Genomic DNA, 18,634 nt, shown 5'->3' with positions numbered 1-18,634 from the left:
CTCACTGCAGCCTTAGCTCCATCATACATACTCTTCACAGCATTCAACAACTTCCCATCTGCTCCATATATTCTTAATACTTTCCACAATCCTTGTCTATCCACCCTGTCATATACTTTCTCCAAATCCATGAAAGCCGCATACAACTTCTTTCCCTTCTCTAGAAACTTTTCCACTAAAGATCTAAGAATGAATATCTGATCCACACAACCTCTTCCCTTCCTAAAGCCTCCATGTTCTTCTCCAACTAATTCCTCTGTTCTTTCCCTAACTTTGTCAATAAGTATCCTACCATACACTTTTCCTATTACACTAAGAAGACAAATGCCCCTATGATTACCACACACTTCTTTTTCCCGTTTTCCTTTGTACAAGGGAATAATTATACCTGACTTCCAATCCTCCGGGACTCTACCTTCCTCCCATGCCAATCTGCGCATCTAACACATTCATTCTACTACTATCTCTCCCGCATGCTTCAGCATTTCACCACACACTCCATCAATTCCTGGGGCTTTCCCCTATTAGACTTTCTTCATTGCTTCCACAATTTCTATCCTACTGATTTCTTCCTGTCTTCTCACCTCCCTCCTTCTCCCAGCCATTCCCCAACCACTATAACTCGCATTACTTCCATCCTCTATGTTCAACAATTCCTTAAAGTGTTCTCTCCATCTGCTCACTTTTTCTCCCTTCTCCACTAGTAATCTACCATTTTTATCTTTCACTCCCCTGCTAACTTCACTGCCACCCTGTCTTACTCTCTTCACCTCTTTCCAGAACATTTCCTTACAGTCCCTCAATTTTACAGTCAAATTCCTTCCAAATTCCTCATCCACTGGGTGAAAATCGGCTTTTTTCCTCTTTAACCATCCACAATAAACTGAAATAAATATACTAATCAGCAACTTGCATTCGAGAACCAACGTCGCCTATGTAGCATCACAGGAGCCAGTTACAAAAATACTGTTGGCTTGTCGAGGAGATACATCAACCCCTGCTGCAACACATTTTCCATCACTAGACACACCTGTTTCATTTTTCATTTACATATCTTCCAGTATTGATTCCGGGATTCCGGACAAGCGCACGCGCACGCACGCACGCACGCACACACACACACACACACACACACACACACACACACACACACACACACACACACACACACACACAAAGGCTGGTGATGCCATAAGAGACTTCATTTAATATTTCGGTGCCAGATGCTGCATTCTGAACAGGTCTGGCATCTGGTTATACGGTAATGCATTTTAATACTGTTGAAATATTTTACTTTGTACGAGACATTTTCTACTGATATACTGTTGCTGTTGAACACAGAACTTCATGCACAGATTCATCTTTGAATTTGACTTTAAGGCTGCTTTCACATGAGCGGTTTCTGCCGTGGCGGTTTTACCTGCTCGCTGGGATGTGCGATTTTGGTCAGCCCTTCACTGGGACGGTTTTAGCTGCTGGGTGTCAGTCTACTACAGTCGTGGCGCACGACTATGAAGTTGTCATTATCGTACCCTGGCAACCTACCATTCAGAATTGCGTCCAATTTCGTATCATACACGAATCATATTATTATACATGAATTTATTATACACGTACATATTATACACGAATCACATGCTTCTCATATTATACAAGAAATCAGACGCACTTTTGAATGGTAAGTTGCCAGGGCACTATAATAAAAACCTCAGAGTCGCGCGCCATGACTATAGTGTCTCTTCGTGATGGAGGACGTGAGGAAGAGTTGTGCGTGTTTATTTAAAGAACAAGGTCATTTAAAAAAATGGAAACTCTGGATGCATCCCTTGAACAGTAGTCGACTCCTGCAGCGTGCATTTTGCACTCTGAAGGCCTGAAACTGATGATCCCATGACACAGTTCTACAATTTAAAGTCATCATTGTTTATAAAACATAGAGCTACAGGGCTAATAAGTCTGTAATTATATTCATTAGTACATTTTCAGTATGAAGGTATTAAAAAAATATATATTTGCACAATTATAGTACATGCCAGCTATTGATATTGCAGAGCAGTGGTTGTGTGATGTATGTCCCAGAGCTGAAACCTAACTGCCGCTGTAGACAAAACCGCTCATCTCCTTTGAATGGACCCATAGCAACGTGTGGCCTCCCATCCCGCCCAGCAGTTTTATTGCTGCCGTGGTCTAGCCATACAGGCCGCCACGGTAGAAACCGCTCATGTGAAAGCAGGATAAAGGAGGCTCTGTAACTCAAGCTGCTGACCAGTTTATTTCTGCATGTAATGCGTTAGCATTCTCTTGTAGAGTATTTATGTTATCCATGTCATCGTCAAAGAAATAATAAAAGACATATTACGGTGAAATGGGGAAAATAAATCGCTAAGGAAGAAGTATGGAGCAAGCCTATAGTCCGTATTCCTTAGCACATTTTTCTTGGCAATTCATTCTGCATATTACACCAAAATATATTCTGTGTTATTTAAGAGTATATAAATCTAATATCAACATAATTTACATAAGGAACGTATGGCAGCGCTTGAATGGTGAGTGATTGTGACCCATACAACTGGCCAGACCTTGGTTAGTCCATATTTTGACAAGTATTTTTCCCCCTTGGACCTTTCTTCACCTCATCTTTGGGTAGAAAAGGAGGACTGGATGATAATGAACGTACAAGAGAACAATAACCATGGTATGTGGAGATAAACTAGTAAGGAAAGAGGTGCCGAAGATCCCCGTTAACTAGCGAGAATGCAGACCTTGTAGAGCCTGTGCATCTACAGCTTAGTCTCGTCAGGCGTCCTTTGCTCCACGAGGTAAGGGTGGAGAGCTATGTTGGTTGGCGTGGGCAGAGACGAGAAGAAGTTGCGCACCTGAAACATCACAGATATTTACTCATCATCATCATCATTATCATCATTATCATCATCATATAGTTAGAAGATCTAGTATAAGGCATACTCCTTTCTTTGATTCTGTAAATCATAGGAAGAAGGAAAACTCAATTACAACCCTTTCACTCCCCATCCTTATTATGCTTTAGGTTAGGAAAGGCTGGGTGAGAGTTGGCTACCTCTGGTTAGATAAATTTTTAGCTGGATTAAATACTGCAAAGCTAGCTTAAATTAGGCTGAGTTTGGTTAGGTTAAATTTAGTCAAGTTAGATTAGGTTACATTACCGTAAGTTAAGTTCGGTTAGGTTAGGATAAATTTGGTTAGTTTAGTTTAGGTTAGATTAGGTTAAGTAAGAAAAAGAGTGGCTATGTTAGCCTGGGTTAAGTTTGGTTAAGTTGTTAGCTTAGATTATTACTGCCTTTAACAGGCCCTGTTTCCTCTCCTGCTTTACTCTACATGGACGTAGAAAAAAGTGTAGCCAGTGGGAAACAAGAGCTACCGACATCAATGGTCCGCGGGTAATTGAATCATGAATGTTGCTGCGGATTCAAGAGGCTCGCTGTCAAAACCATTAAGACAGAAGTCGGAGAGGCAATTGCTATTATAATTCAGAATAAGATCATGCTGTTTTATGCTTTACTTATACCAAGAGTATTGTTTGACATATATAAGAAAATCTTCTCATCGACATGCTGAAATTTTTCAGATGTGTTCACTTCTTATATTTCATTCTTGCAAACGCCAGACGATGTTATTCAACTGCAGCAACATTTGTTAAGTGTGACATCACAAGTCTGATCATTAAAAAAAAAAAAAAAAAAAAAAAAAATTACCTGGGAAAAAGATGGATCTGTCATTTCAACCTCAGACTGTATAACGCTTGCATAGTTTTCAGCATCTGTGCTTATCAAAACTATTTTTTTTCGTATCAGGATGATCAATGTACCAAAATGCCTCATAATATGTTTCAAAATTTACTGACATTTGGTATCATCTCTCTCTCTCTCTCTCTCTGTTTATATATATATATATATATATATATATATATATATATATATATAGAGAGAGAGAGAGAGAGAGAGAGAGAGAGAGACAGACAGACAGATTGATATATATGAATGGGTGCAGTGCCAATTATCTGGCAAAGTTAGTTTCAGAGCCTTGACAGAGGAACCGTTTTGCCGGACTAACCAAGGTCAAATAATATAATAATTCCACGGAACAATAAAGGTCAAGTGTAATAATTCAGCAATACTCTTCCGACCCACTATCCTTCAGTATAATCTCACTCATGTTCTAATTGAAGTTTATTTTCATCTAAGCCTGGTTCGTTATCATGCTACCTGACAAGTCCACTTCATCTGACGCTGTCAAAACCTTTCCGTCATTACTCGATCATGGTAATACTTTTTCCATCTTTCAAAGCTTTTCTAATGTTTATTTGTTTCATCAAATCATTATTTGTATAGAATTTCACTATTTTTTCCCATTGCTTCTTTAAATCATAAGTAATTGGCGAACCAACACTAATAGCCTTTGATCATTCCACCTAGCTGAACTTTTTCAGTATTTCAGTGACACAGAGAGTAGGCCCAGCATTCTCTCCTGTACGAATTACTCCAACTGTCAACACCAAACTACATGCACATTACACACCACACTTCCTTTTCTAGGGAAAAAATCTCAACACACACCCTCAGTCCCCATGATGGGGGTGGGGGACTATAAATGTCCCTTTCATCCGCCCCTCTCCCAGTGACGGCCAAGAGAGATGCATGGGACTACTGTCTTGCTCTCTTCTAGTTCATTTCCACAACACTCTTGGTCTTTCCTCGGATTATCTCACTTTTGAACACCACCTCTATTTCTTTAAACCAAACCTTCTCTTCATCACCGAAACTCAGCCCTATGAGTCAATTGATAGCCAACCCATCCCTGTATCCTGCTTTCCCTATACTCACTCCAAATCCAAAGGTGCCTATTGTATATATGTATGCAGCAACATATCTTGCTATCATGTTCCTGGACTTGTCTTCTGAATTCTTTATTCCCTGATTTTGACTATCTTGTCATTCTCTGACGAACTGAATCTGTGCTGTTTATTTATCCCTTAATTCTACTGTCTAAGAAATATTCATTCATATGTCTAAGATGGAACATCAGTCAGTTTCTCCATTTATTGAAATGTCCATTCTAGGTAATGTCAATGTTCACAACCACCTTTGGCTCTCCTCTTCTTTCTCTAATACACCTGGTTAACAAGTCTACATCTGTTCTGTCCTCTATGACCTAGAGCAGCATGTGCAGCACCATTCCCATTTCCTTGATCGCCTTTGAGAGAATTCCAACATACCTGACCTCTTCCTTACAACTAATCCTTGTGCATACATTATTTATCTTTACTCTCTGAAGGGCCCCTCCGATCTCATATTTTATCACCTTTGCCGGTCCCATCACTCCAGTAAGGCCTGTGGACCTTCCCAAGAAGCAGTAGCTGTGGCGCTTAGGTGATGCTGATTGAGAGGCCCTCAGGCAGCATTTCTTTGGTTTTCCCTGGAATGATTATTGCTTCCATGGCTGGAAGCCATATGAGTGTGCCTAATACATAATGAAGGTTATTCTCATGGGCATGGAGGCATACATTCCTTTCTCTTATCCTGTGACGAACACACACAAAAAAATGGTTTATTCACGCTTGTTCTGATGCTGTTTACAAAAAGGAGAAGGCCTACAAAAGATTCCGGGGCCAACCGACCACTCAGTCTCATCTCTTTTACATTTCTGTCCAGAATCTTGCTAAATCTGTCTTTTGCTCTTCTAAAAAAAATTAATTATTATTGAATGCTCCTATCTCTAGTGCTCAAATTCTTTCTGCTGCGTCTTGCGCCTTGATTAAAATCTTTCTAATAACATTGCTTCTTCAGGTTTCCCTCCTCCTTTCCTCTGTGATGGCTCTACAGCTGTTTCTTCTAATGATAAAGCAGAACTCTTCACTCAGACTTTCTCCTCCAGTTCCTGCTTAGACAGTTCTGGTGCTTTTCCTCTATCACCTTCCCCCTCTGATTTCATCTCGGCATACGTTAAAATTTCCACAGTTGAAGTGTTTTTTGCCATCACTGCCCTCAGTACTGACAAGGCATATGGGTCTGATGGGGCCCCTCCTTTAGTTCTCAAGAAATGTGATTCTTTGCTTGTACCCTACCTAGCAAAGATCTTTTGCCATTGCCTGTCAACTTGTACCTTTCCTTCTTGGTGGAAGTTTGCTCTCATTCAGCTTGTCTTAATCCGATCCATGCCGTGTCCATATATATATGAGGAAACCTACAGTGACCCAAAATGCCAAGTCTGTATATATATATATATATATATATATATATATATATATATATATATATATATATCTACCTATCTATATATATCTATATCTATATCTATATCTATCTATCTATCTATCTATATCTATCTATCTATCTATCTATATACATATATATATATATATATATATATATATATATATATATCTGTCTATCTATCTATCTATATGTATATATATATATATATATATATATATATATATATATATATATATATATATATTGAGCCTCTGTGGTAGAGTGTGCGTTTCGTTCACGGGTGACCCAGGGTTCTCGCCCCGCCAGGGTAATAAACTTTGGGAGTGTTCACCCGGCCACGTACTACATTGGCGGACATCAGGGGTGCTGTGGTTGAACCAGTGTCGCTTACTATAAAGTATGACCTAGAGCAGCTTGTACAGCACCCTACCCGTATCCCTGACCGCCTTGGAGAGAGCTCCAACATACTTGACCTCTTCCTCACAACTAATCCTTCTGCTTACTCTGTTAATCTTTTCTCTCCGTTGGGCTCCTCCGATCACAACCTTATTACCTTAACCTGTCCTATCACTCCGGTACGGCCTGTGGACCCTCCAGGGAAACGTCGTCTGTGGCATTTTGGAGCCGTGGACTGGGAGGCCCTCAGGCAGTACTTCTTTGATTTTCCATGGAATGATTATTACATCCATGGCCGTGAGCCATCTGAATGTGCCTTGCGCATTACGGAGGTTATTCTCTCGGGCATGCAAGCATACATTCCTTTCTCATATCCTTTGACTAACGCAAGAAAGCCTTGGTTTAATCACGCTTGTTCTAATGCTGTCCGCAACAAGGAGAAGGCCTACAAAAGGTACCGGAGCCAACCCACCCCTGAATCACATCATCTTTATGTTTCTGCCCGGAATCGTGCTAAGTCTGTTCTTCGCTCTACTAAAAATAATTTCATCCATACTAAATGCTCTCAACTCTCCAACTCAAATTCTTCCCGCTCCTTCTGGCACCTTGCCAAAAATCTTTCTAACAACTTTACCTCATCATCCTTCCCTCCTCTTTTCTACTCTGATCGTTCTGTAGCTATTTCTTCTACTGATAAAGCAGATCTCTTCGCACAGACTTTCTCCTCCAATTCCACCTTAGACGATTCCGGTGCTGTTCCTCCATCACTTCCCCCCTCTGACTTCCTCATGGCTGACATTAAAATTTCTTCATTGGATGTATTTTCTGCCATCACTGGCCTAGGCAAACTCTTTCGCCTTTGTCTGTCAACTTGTACCTTTCCTTCTTGCTGGAAGTTTGCTCTCATTCAGCCAGTCCCAAAGAAGGGTGACCGCTCCCAACCCTCCAACTATCGTCCAATTGCTTTAACGTCCTGTATTTCAAAAGTTTTCGAGTCAATTCTTAATAGAAAAATTTTAAGGCATCTTTCCTATCACAACCTTCTTTCCGATCGTCAGTATGGGTTCCGTCAGGGACGCTCCACTGGCGATCTTCTCACCTACCTTTCAGACTCCTGGTCATCCTCCTTTCGGGACTTTGGCGAAAGCTTTGCCATTGCACTTGACATCTCAAAGGCTTTCGATCGAGTCTGGCATAAATCTTTAATTTCCAAACTGCCCTCCTACGGTTTCTATCCTTCTATCTGTGCCTTCATCGCTAGCTTCCTTTCTGGTCGTTCTATAGCCGCTGTTGTAGACGGCTATCGTTCTTCTCCTAGATCTATCAACAGTGGTGTTCCTCAGGGCTCTGTCCTATCACCAACTCTCTTCCTTTTATTCATCAATGACCTTCTAATCTGTACATCTAACCCTATCCACTCATACGCTGATGACTCCCCCCTTCACCTTTCCATTCGGTTCCTGCAACGCCCATCTCAACAGTTACTTCAACAAACAAGGGATGAGGCTATGGCACACCTAATGTCTGACTTGGCTCGTATCTCTGACTGGGGTAAAAATAATATGGTCGTCTTTAATGCATCTAAGACTCAGTTCTTACACCTATCAACCCGACAAAATCTTCCACAGGTATACCCACTAATGTTTAATAATATTCAGCTTAATCCTGCATCATCCTTGAACATGCTTGGGGTTTCATTTACTCAGGACTTATCTCAGAAAGATCATATTACATCTCTTGTAAAATCTGCTTCCAAGAGATTGGGTGTGCTAAGCCGACTCCGCTCTTTCTTTACCCCTGCACAATTGTTGACTCTATACAGGGGTTTTATCCGCCCCTGTGTGGAGTACAACTCTCATGTGTGGGAAGGCTCCCCACATACAGCTCTTCTCAATAGGGTGGAGTCAAAGGCTTTTTGTCTCATTAACTCTCCTCCTCTTACTGACTCCCTTCAACCTCTGTCTCTTCACCGCACTGTTGCATCTCTTTTCTATCGCTACTTTAATGGTCACTGCTCCTCTGAACTGTCTGCGTGCATTCCTCCACGTCTACGACGGGCGCGTAGCACCCGTCTGGCAGCAAACTCTCATCCCTTTTCTGTCCAACTCTCTAATGCAAGAGTTAACCGTTACTCCCAGTCTTTCATTTATGCATCAGGTCAGCTCTGGAACTGTCTCCCTCTGTCTGTATTTCCTGCTGCCTATGATCTCCAGTCTTTCAAACGCAGTGTGTCCAGGCATCTCAAAATGATCGGATCTTGATTTTGGCTCTCTATTGTATTATGTTTTTCTCTTGGAGGGAACTGTTACTGCGGGCTCATGGCCTTTGGTTCCTTCTTCCTCGCATAAAAAAATAATGCTTGCACTCAGTCGGCTTACGCGGGCCGATTACACTTGGTTCACAGACAACACGCACATCCAAAGCCACTCCAACACTACAATTACACTAACAAGCAGTTCTCACTTTACATACAATCTCTACCAGACAGCCTAAGCCACTTGGTAGAGATACATTGGCTGTATCGTCCCGACTTCGGTCGGGATAGGCCGGTCCTGCAGTGGATACTCAAACGACTGGTGATGATGATATATATATATATATATATATATATATACAGAGAGAGAGAGGGATAGTCATATATATATATATATATATATATATATATATATATATATATATATATATATATATATATATATATATTCAAAATGCCCAGTCCATACATATACAGACACTGTTTTGCGCACATTTGCGCGAAATTATTTGAGCCTACCTTTAATGTGTGACAGATAATGGGATGACGAACACCCCTCCTACCCTCCCAAGCCTTATTCCAATATATTGAAAAAAAAAAAAAAAGTACGTAAAATTAGCATGGAACCCCCAATTTCCATCATCATAGTTTCGCCTGTGGCCACATCACATACACCAGGTTGCTTTTCCATACTACAGGTACTTCATGCATCCACCCACTCTACACCAAAATGGACTATCTATCCGCATCAGCCGCTGATTGTATCTGAAAGTAGCCATCTGACACAAATCTCAGTGATGCCGCGATGTCAAGGATATTGTGTTTACTCCCGACTTCCAGTCGATGTTGGAGAGCTTCCATATGATGAACCAACTGCCAGTGATGAGTAAATAGTGTATTAAATGACAATAATATAAGTAAATGTAAGTAAATAGTAAATCATGAAATCAAGTAATGTAAGGAAAACAAGAAATGTGTGATTCACCGTAACTAATGTGACTGTGTGCAGCATGAGTGTTTATTGTGCCTTATGGAAGTGTTTACAGTGCCTTATACTGGTAGAATATAAAAAAGTGAATGTGAGAAAACGTAAAATTAGCACGGAACCCCAACTTCCCATCATCATTGATTCGACTGTGGCCGCATTACATAAACCAGGTTGGGTTTCCATACTTCTAGTACTCCATGTATCCATCCACTCCACACTAAAATGGACTATGTATCCACATCAGCCGCTGACGGTACCTGATAGTCACTGACGGAAATCTGGGCGTGTTGCACCAGTTGCACCAAAACACCTGGTTTCGTGCGGAAAATATGATGAACATCTTGCCTTCTGTTTAACGACTGGTGTTAATGATGATGATGATGATGATGATAGCTTTACCTTCTGCCTGGGGTCCGGGATCATCTTTGGGTTGGGTGTGATGGCTAGGAGTTGGAAGGTGTCAGGGGTTGTGGCCTCCCATATGAAGCCCAGCGTGGCATCTGGCGTCGGATGCCTGAACGAAATTAAATAAGTAATGAATAAAAGAAAAGCATTCGAGAGCCGAATGATAATCGCCTGCCAGAATATGCTGTTGGCCAAGTCGAAAATTTTGGCCATGTCTTTATACCCTGAAGGTTTCATGTTGATTGCTCAGGCCGTTCATGACATAAAATGGGAACAGACAGACAGACAGACAGACAGACAGACACACACACACACACACACACACACACACACACACACACACACACACACACACACACACACACACACACACACACACACACACACACACACACACACACACACACACACACACACACACACACACACACACACACACACACACACACACACACACACACACACACACACACACACAACACACACACATACACAGAGGCAGACAGAAACATAGCTGGTCCTGCATCTAAAGGCGGATGATAATAATTATAGATAGACAAATAGACAGACTGAATGATAGATAGATAGTGGCTCGTATTCTTTTCATCGTCTTAGGAGGTTCCTTTCACCTTCACCTAGTCTAAAATTGCCATCTCTCAATGTTGAAAGCCGAGCTGTAGCAATAGATTAACACTAGACTACGATGACAGTCACAAAAATATATGAGAGGATGTAAAGCCGCAGTATTGCCATAATCTAGTCTACCGCTGAATAATGTGAAATAAGCTGAAGAAAGAAATAACAGTTTTGACCAATTTAAGGCAAAAGAACAATAACGACTTTTCCTTACCAAGTTTTTTTTTTTTTTATGCGAGGAAGAAGGAACCAAAGGCCATGAGCCCGCAATAACAGTTCCCTCCAAGAGAAAAACAAAATACAATAGAGAGCCAAATTCAAGATCCGATCATTTTGAGATGCCTGGACACACTGAGTTTGAAAGACTGGAGATCATAGGCAACAGGAAATACAGACAGAGGGAGGCAGTTCCAGGGTTGACCTGTTGCATAAATGAAGGACTGGGAGTAACGGTTAACTCTTGCATTAGAGAGTTGGACAGAAAAGGGATGAGAATTTGTTGCTAGACGGGTGCGACGCGCCCGTCATAGAGGTGGAGGAATGCATGCAGACAGTTCAGAGGAGCAGTGACCATTAAAGTAGCGATAGAAAAGAGATAAAGATGCAACAGTATAGGTACTGTGACTCAGTAATATCTTGTGTATCACTTTATACAGTCAATGCCATTATTACAAAGGCTTCAACATCGTACAGTAAAATCTATAGGAGAATAATATGCAAATGAATCTCTAAGGAAGAGTTGTTCTAGTGTGTTTACTCATCATGAAAAGATCCTTAATCCCTTTTAGCTCGGCTAAATACCAAGTGTTGTTAGACTGCAAGGTTGATTTGATCAGTAACTAAGGACAGTCATCCTACATCTTAAATCCAACTTGATTTTATGCAATTGCAACTTAGTATTGAATTTGAGTGAATTGTCAAGTTCCGTCAAATAAAAATTAAACCAACTACTTTATACCAAGCTTCCTGGCCCCTAGAAAATGGGGACCAATGTGTGAATAAGGCTGTATTATGAGTGGCATAGGAGGCTTCGTTGCTCCTCTTTCAGAGCTATTCATTTTACATAACGCTCCTTCTTACCTCCTCTGTGTTAGTGGAACGAACCTCCCAATGTAAAAAGAGCAGCAATACACATATTTAACATTTCTCTCATATTATTTCTCAGCTTCTCTAAATATCTTTCTCAAACTATCTCTCACTGACTAACTCACCCAGTAGCAGCAAAGTTGGTCCAGAGTTTAGTGATGATGTCCCTAACTTCTAGGTCCTCACCAGCGAGCAGATCTTGAAGGCGAGAGGGTGCGGAAGGTTCTGCCAAGAGACCTCCGGGGAATAGGTAGAATAACTCGTCGGCGTGCGATACCCCTGCGGAGAGAGAGAGAGAGAGAGAGAGAGAGAGAGAGAGAGAGAGAGAGAGAGAGAGAGAGTTACTAAGGCGGGAGTAAGGTAATAAATAATAAAGAAGTAACTGACTATAAATCACAAGATCAGAGTGTGTGTGGAAATGTGTGATGCTGAAAGAACTTGGGGCATTATTATTAAAGCTGAGGGAGCGAAGTTGTCAGCATGCTACCGGTTTTGACGGTCCTTATCTGAACACCTACTTGCTGTTGATTCTTATTAGGATGCGTCCCATAGTGTTGTCAAGAGTAATGCAGAAGGATTAGATGTATTATATCATCAGCAACACATGGTACAGCAAAGCTGTAAAAATGTTCATGCTTGTCCACTCCTTCACACTCTTCGATATATCCCTGTGGTTACCAGCTGCCTACTGTGCAATTGTCAGAAATTTTTGCACTCTTTTCTGAAGAGTGTTAGTCTAACAACAACAAATATTAAATTTAAATACTAGAAGTCTCTTAGGAAATTGGGGTATAATTAATACTCATACTCACCAGTAATTACCTCCTTATATTCTAGCTAGTCCCCCCAGTTTGGCCAAATCATAGCGGTTACTTACCCAGATAGAGTCTCAATAACAGATGACGATGGGACTGAATTTTCGGTCGGTTTGCCTGGGCCTTTCCAAGCGTCCTTGGTGGGATTTGTACAATGTGTGGCTCGAACGAGCTTTAGTAACAGAATGAAAAAATGGCGAGTCTCTCTCCCCTCACAGAATTCAGAGATGCCAAATATTATTTAATTACAATTACCTAAATACAGTGAATTACTTCATGAAATATGCAAGAATAATCCAACTTAACAAATAAATCTTAGTTTTAAATAAAACTAAAGCCAAATATTCACTTCATCTATGACAAGGTATGTTAAACCTTCCTCTGTTTCCTCGTCAGGATACATATCATCCTACCACGCAGGTGCAGTCATGACAATGGAATATTCCTAAGTATTTACACGTATTTACAATATAGTTGTCCACAAAGGTTAAGCACAATAGCATTTATATAATTTATAAATAATAAGAAATATTAACAAGAACTAGAATGCAATCTCTGGGTTTAAAAACCTCTCGAATTAGTCATAAACGCTCTCTTGGGTTTTCCTCTGCTTTCAACAGGGACAAATATTTTAAAAATAAATAACACAACCCTCTGGGGGAAAATATTTCCCACAGTTTTCGGGCCGGTCAAAAAATGACACACTGTATCATGTAATATGACCCCCAGCCATGAGCTCTCTCCATAGATTTCAAGGACCCTGTGCTGCAGCCCTTCTAGGGCACACATCTTGACCCAATGGGTCTCCACCATTCACAGTCTCTGGGGTAGCCGCTAACTCAAGGGGCACCAATTTATCAATGATTTTCATACTGCTATGTCCCCTACATTTAATATTTACGAGTCTCAGCACCTCCTCCGAAACTGGATGTGTGGAGATGACATTAGCTAATGGCCACTGGGATTTTGATTGTTCTGTTTTTACTAAGACCACATCTCCTATGTTTATGACTGACTTGTTGCTGCCAGCCTAAACCCCATAAAATCTCTTTCTTAGGCTCAAAAGATAATCTTCGCCCCAGTGTCTATTCCGGGTGTCCAATACTTTTTCTCAAAAGTTGATATCCCTCATACAGATGTTGCCCTAGTTCGTTATTCTCTATGGCAGGATCATTTATTTCCTCCTGGATATCCACGCAAGGCACCGGATGGAGCTTTCTGCCATACAACATATGGGCTGGTGTCAGAGTTTCATTTGATACTCTAGGATCATCCAGATAGGTTAAAGGTCTATCATTAATCCTAGCTTCATATTATTTCAGTTAATACTATTATCAGCTCCTCTCTAGTGATCTTAGTTCTGTGTAAGGTTTTCCTCAGGCATTTCTTCACTATATCAATCATTCGTTCCCCAAATCCATTTTGCCATAGTGCTTTAGGAGCTATGAATTGCCAGGTACAATTTCGGATTCCCAGTGTCGACTTAACCTTTGGGTCATTCATTATATATTTAAAAGTAGAGGTGATGCTCCAGCGAAATCGGTTCCATTGTCGCGTTTTAATTTAGGACAAGGCCTTCTAGCTGCAAATCTTCTGAATACGTTCAGGAATATCTCTGAACTTAAATCCTCTGCCTTTTCTAGATGGACTGCCCTAGTGTAGGTGCAAGTAAACAAACATATATACACCTTATGGGGAGTTCCCTCACCCGTAGTAGTTATAGCCCCTGTGTAGTCAACGCCAGTTAGTTCGAAGGGCCGACTTACATTTACCCCATCCTCTGGTAGAGTAGGTGGTCCTGGAGTGTCATATGGTCGTTGTTCATACCTCTTACATAACATGCAACTCTTGAGATATTCTTTTACAACCCGTCTACCCATAAGAATCCAGTACCTTTCTCGAACTCTGGCCAAAGTCTACGGCACAACTCCATGAAGAGTTAACTCATGGGTTTCCTTAACAATTAATTGTACAAAAAAGTCATTCTTGGGTAACAATATAGGATGTCTAGGTTTGAGAGGCAAATCAGCCTTTACTATTCTGCTGTGGCATCTGGTCAGATCCTTTCCGTCTTAGAATAATCCATAATCTCTTATCAGCTTATTATTGCTGCTAGTGCCATAATGTAAAAGGTCAAAAATCTCTCCATAATATTTTCTTTGAAGCATTTTCAGCCAATATTCCATGGGATCAAACTTCTCAAACCCCACTTTCGTATTCAGAAATTTTACAACTAATTTAGTAGTGTTAAGGAGTTGTCTTAGTGATGAAAGTCTACTAATGTCTATCACATCTGGCTCACGTACTACAGAAGCCAGGTTTACAACACAAACCTCAGCAATACTATACTGTTTCTGTCCAGGCCATTCTTTAGTAAGTAACTATTTAGGACCTTTGAACCACAAGTCATCTTTGATCAGTCTATTTACTGTCGAGCCTCTCTAGAGCAGATCACCTGGTTTTTGCTTGGAGGATACATGCATAAATTTAAATTTGGAAGACAGTTCTTTTATAGTCCTCACTCCACTGCAAACGAAAGGATTATTAATGTCTTCCTTTCCTATCCAGTAAAGACAAACCTCACTGTCAGTCCATATGCAAATATCCTCAAACTGAGTATCAAGAGTAGTGGTTAAATACCTGGCCAAATTAGTTCCAGCTTCTATGGAAGCCAATTCCATTTGAGGTAGGGCTCTTCCTTTAATTGGAGCAACTCTGGCTTTGGACATCATAATCTTACTATCATCCCCTGTTGTACAATAAGCTAATGCTAAATATGCCTTTTGAGAAGCATCACAAAATATATGCAATTGTGACTGCTCGTTGCTGTTTCTCTGCCTCGGAATACATATGATTAATGTTTTTTTTTTTTCTTTTTTTCCAAATTCCTTTCTAATCTGTTCCCATTTTTCAACATATGTTTCAACTAATTCAGTGTAGCAGTCCAACTTTTCACGCCAAGCCTCTTGCACTAAATATTTGCCCCTAATAACTATAGGACTGACCAATCCTAATGAGTCAAATAACATGGAGACCTGGCTTAACAAGGACCACTTGGTGAGAGTGACATCAGAGAACTTTATTGCTTTATAGACTTATTTTATCAGCTCTTGTATTCCAGCTAAGACCCAACACATTTTGAGTTTTGGGAACGTCAATATTTGGATAGTCCTTTTGTATTCTATTCCTTAAAAGCGGTGAATTTGTATTCCATGGAAAGAGCAACTTCATAAGCCTTCAATGCTTCCGTCTCTGTGTCAGCAATACCTTGCAAGTTATCCATATAGAAGGCCTGCCCTATTTCTGGGCATTTGGCATTTTCAAAATGATGCTTCAAAGTGTTGCATTGTAAGAAAGGACTAGCATAACAGCCAAAGAGCACCAATCTGAAACAGTAAGTTTTCAAAGAACTATCCTCATTTTGAGGGTCTTGAGGCCACAGGAGTTTTGTAAATTTCCTATACTCTTTTCTCAATCTTATTTTGAGAAAAGCCTTAATAACGTTTGCTATATAAGCATAAGGTTTCTCTCTGAAGCTTAGTAATATATTCCCCAACTTCTTTGTTAGTGTAGGTCCACAGTATAGGCAATCGTTCAAGCTAGCTGATCCTTTCGACGCTTTACTACTACAGTTAAAAACTATCTTTGTGGGAGGTGTTACTGAATCCTTGCTTACAGCATGATGTGATGAATAATGTCCATCTTTATGGTTAACAGGGAATTTTACCTCTTCTACTCGTATAATTTTATTCTTCAGTTTATCATTTATATGTTATCATATATTGTTAGATGTTCTGGTTTGTCTCAACTTTCTTAGAAGAGAATTTAATTGAGCCTTAGCAGCCTGGTAGTTAGCTGGTAACTCTGAATGGTTTAGTTTCCATAGTAATCCTATCCAGTACTATCCGTCTCTAAATTCCACAGACTGGTTATACAAATCCAGTGTTATTTTATCTTCAGGGGCTGAATCTTCAGAATGTATTCCTGCACTAGGTCCCACAATTTGTGTGCAGGTTCATGTTTTGTTTTTTTAATCCAATAAGTCATTTATCTGAGTAAGTTCCAGTTCTGCACCTATTCTAGCTACCATCAATGACTGTGTGGGTGTAACAAAGACTGAGTCTACCAATTTGGCCCCTCCTCTGTCTTGCTTTAGAAAAGGCAACTGACCCATAATAAGGCTACCCCCTGGACTCTTGAACAACTGTACTTTATTCTTCTTGAAAGTTTTATGTAGGAATCTTCCAAAGTAATCTGACCCAATATTCATTTTTATGGGACCCACAGTATCTGATTTCACATTCTGTTTAGTCAGCCTTATCCCTGAGCTCTGTAGATAATCATAGGTTTCCTTCAGTCCTTTTATATATAAATACTTGTTTCCATATTATCCACTGCAGCTGCGGTTATACGGCAATTATATCTGACAAGCTGTATGTGTTTTATGGATTTTGAAAAGGCGTTTGATAGTGTTTCACGTGGAGCTATGTTGAAAATTATGAGATTCTATGGTATACCAGAAAAGTTTGTAAATATTATTAGAAGCCTGCATGAAGGTACTTTCTGTAAGGTAATGGTGGGTGGTTCTTTGAATGATCCATTTGAAGGTAGGTCAGGAGTGATCCAAGGAGGAGTTCTTTCGCCATTGCTGTTTGTTTTGGTTATGGATTATGTTATGAGAAAGGTTGTAAGGAGAACAGGTGCAGGAATTAACTGGTAAGAAAATAAGAAGCTGATGGATTTGGACTATGCTGATGATACTGTACTGATTTGCGGAAGTATTTACGAGATGCAGAGGGTGCTTGATTGTCTGGTGGAGGAAGGAGAAAAAGTGGGATTGGTAATAAATTGTGGAAAGACGGAAATTATTAATATGAACGTGGAAAACCAAATCGATTGTGTAATTGGGAATAATGTGGTGAAGAATGTAGAAAACTTAAAATATCTGGGAACGATTGTATCATCTAATGGATCATTAAACAATGAAATTGAGGAGAGGATTAGGCAGGTTTGGTGAGCTGTTGGAATGTTGAAATCTGTTTGGAATAATAATATGCTTTCGGTACATACTAAAGTGAAAATTTACAAGTCCATGGTTAGACCAATTTTAATTTATGGGCATGTGTCATGGTACAGTACAATTGCAACAGATCAGAAAGTATTAGGATTTGAGAATATAATACTGAGAAGGATTTTTGGGGTAAAATGGCAACACAGAGTTACAAATAAAAGAGTAAGGGATATTGCGATAGTGGAACCAGTTAATGAATATGTGAGACTGTCTCACTGGAAGTGCAGGCACATATACAGAAAAGAAGGCAGTTTAATACAGGATGTGCCAGAGTGGACTGCTAGAGGAAGAAGAGGTAGAGGTAGGCCGAGGGAAACCTGGTTGAGGACAATGAAAAGAGAAGCAGGAGAGGAGTGTTAATGGGACCTGAAGGAGATGGCAAGAGACAAATATTGGTGGAGAGAGTTCATCGAGGCCCTATGCATCCCGTGGGGTGCCACAGGAAATGACTGAATGATTGATTGATTAATTGAAGTTGTATCAAAGGTCTAACTAAATCAAAGGAATGTGTCTCCTTAGTAGTTAAGAATCCCGTAATAGCTAGGTTTACTTTGCCAGTAATAGGTAACTTTAATTTCTCCACAATGTTAGACACGAAGGTTTTATATGCATCCGTATCAAAAAGAGTACACTTTGTGTGTGTGTGTGTGTGTGTGTGTGTGTGTGTCCGACTCTGGGCATAGGCTTCAAAGCCTGCTATCAAGGCCCAGCAGTCCTCCTACATACCATACA

The 18,634-nt window shown here is 40.3% G+C and overlaps 1 pseudogene across 1 annotated transcript in view; it reads right to left on the bottom strand.

The window, feature by feature from the left end:
* Window positions 1-2,666: 2,666 nt before the first annotated feature.
* Window positions 2,667-18,634, bottom strand: part of LOC145408093 (carboxylic ester hydrolase-like) — a 92,886-nt pseudogene continuing 76,918 nt past the window's right edge. The window contains exons 10-12 of the transcript XR_013898856.1: window positions 12,142-12,295; window positions 10,289-10,403; window positions 2,667-2,876 (exon numbers count right to left, since the gene is read on the bottom strand). The product of XR_013898856.1 is annotated as a carboxylic ester hydrolase-like (transcript). The remainder of the gene's footprint in view (window positions 2,877-10,288; window positions 10,404-12,141; window positions 12,296-18,634) is intronic.

The sequence above is a fragment of the Coenobita brevimanus genome, chromosome 8 (assembly GCF_032717465.1).
Source record: "Coenobita brevimanus isolate Jiangsu-jjx chromosome 8, ASM3271746v2, whole genome shotgun sequence".
Taxonomy (NCBI): Eukaryota; Metazoa; Arthropoda; class Malacostraca; order Decapoda; family Coenobitidae; genus Coenobita; species Coenobita brevimanus.
This window is presented reverse-complemented; position numbering and strand designations above follow the sequence as displayed.